Source organism: Trichechus manatus, unplaced genomic scaffold, assembly GCF_000243295.1.
Source record: "Trichechus manatus latirostris isolate Lorelei unplaced genomic scaffold, TriManLat1.0 scaffold00183, whole genome shotgun sequence".
Taxonomy (NCBI): Eukaryota; Metazoa; Chordata; class Mammalia; order Sirenia; family Trichechidae; genus Trichechus; species Trichechus manatus.
Genome location: NW_004444119.1, coordinates 1281286 through 1283421, shown reverse-complemented (window position 1 = coordinate 1283421; position 2136 = coordinate 1281286).

Sequence of the window (2136 nt, the reverse complement as noted above, 5' to 3'; positions counted from 1 at the left end):
TATCACCATCCCTGTGCACTTTCTCTAGGGTTAAGTTGACAATTACTGTTAACTGCCAGATCCTCTTTGAAAATCCCTTTGTGTGGTATTTAAACAATTCTCCAATATCACTTCTTTTGACTTCAGGAAGTTCTATGTACTTTATGATTATTTTTCACAATTACGTTGTATTTTCTTTGCATTGTATTGCCTGAGCATCTACCAGTCACGGAGTGAATCACCACTGACTCAATAGAAATGAGTAAACCATTGAGTTAAACGATGGGGAGTAACTTGTAAGTGGTCAGTTCATTAATGAATAAATTCCTTTCTGATGACTTTTTCTTCTCTATTCAACCTTGTAACTTTGAGAATTGGATTAATGACCATTCTCTCTGCTCTATGTCTCAGTCCGACAAGACTCACCATTCTTCCTCAATCATACTCAATGCTTTTCTCTCAAACCTCCCTCTCTTTGTCCTCCAGGAATGCCTTATTTCTCAGATTTCTTATCAGATTTATTTTCACTTTCTTTCTATCTTACTTTTTCTTGATTATCCTCCTTTTAAAGATCTATGGTACAGACTAAACACAAGTGCTTTGATGCGGTATGAAAGAAGCTCTATTTGCTTCACATAGCAGATGTTTTTCAACCCCATCTTATAGTCTATATTCAAATAAAGGGATAAAGCTGCTTAGGGAACCTCCAAAAAGTGCTACCACTTGTGTCTTGTCTCTTCATAAATTTGTGTACTCACAAGTTGACATAGACACATACACATTGCACCACTTTTGTGTGACTAATTCACAGTGTTGTTCATGGGTCACCTCTTTTGATGAGCGCTCCCCCCTCCATCACCTGTCTGAGTGATCTCTACCCCACACCTGCATGACCATAGTTCCTTGGGCCGACTACTCCCACGTGCTGAAATGTATTACAATTATCTGCTGCATGTTTGGTTTTCCAACTAGATCTTAAATTCTTGGGGAGGGGGGCAAATACTGGGTCATACTTTTCTTTAAATTTCAAATATCTAGTGGAGTATTGTATACCAGGTTCTTACTAAGTGTTAGTTTAAGTAATGATTGTGCATAGAATTTTTATTATGATTATGTTGATATAATTATACTGTATCATAAATTCCTAAAAAGCAGAGACTATACCCAATAAAGATGCAACTCATCAATCAATACCTCCTAGTTGGGAAGGATCAATGCAGGAGCCATGCAGTCCTCACCTGAGTTTCCATCCTGCCTCTTCTGGCTGAATAACCTTGGACAAATCACCTAACCATGGTGCACTTCCATCACCTCTAGGACTGGATGGTCTACAGGGTCTCCTCCAGCTCAATAATTCTATGGATCATTGGATAATGTATAACTTACTGAACAAGAAATCTCCTTTTTACAATTTCACAATTTCTTGATGATCCATAACTTGAATGTGGTAAAAAGAAAAAGCCTATATTTTACATCCTCCAGGAGTAACCAGCTAATATGTCAACTTTCTTCTAGTCAAACATTTAATTCAGTAATCATTGTACCTCATGATAAAGTAGATGCTCCGCCACCTAGGGGTGAAAAGTTTGAGATGCTTGGGGGACAATGGTTTCTTTTGGGCAAAGTGGGCCCTGGATACATATGTTTTGAAATAGGACCTTTGCTCTATTGTTGTTAGATTAATCTTCTAAAATGTTGAAGCACCATTAAAATGTAAAGACATGCTGTTACAGATTGAATTGTGCCCCCACCAAAAGTCCTAACCCCTGCACTTGTGAATGTGATCTTGTTTGTAAATAGGGTCTTTGAAGATGTTATCAGTTAATGAACATGAGGTCATACTGTAATAGGCTAGGTCCTAAGGCAGTTTGAGTGGTGTCCCTATAAAAAGAGGAGAAGAGAGACAGAGACAGGGAAAAGAGGGCTACAGGAAGATGTATCTACAAGTCAAGGAACGCCTGGGGCTACCAGTTACTGGGAAAGACAAGGAAGGATTTTCCCTTAGGCACTTCGGAGGGAACATGGCTCTGCTGGCACCTGAGTTTGGACGTCTAACCTCCAGAAGTGTGAGACAATAAATTTTTGTTCTTGTAAGGCACCCAGTCTGTGGTAATTTGTTACACAGACCTGGGACACTCATACACATACTATGGACTC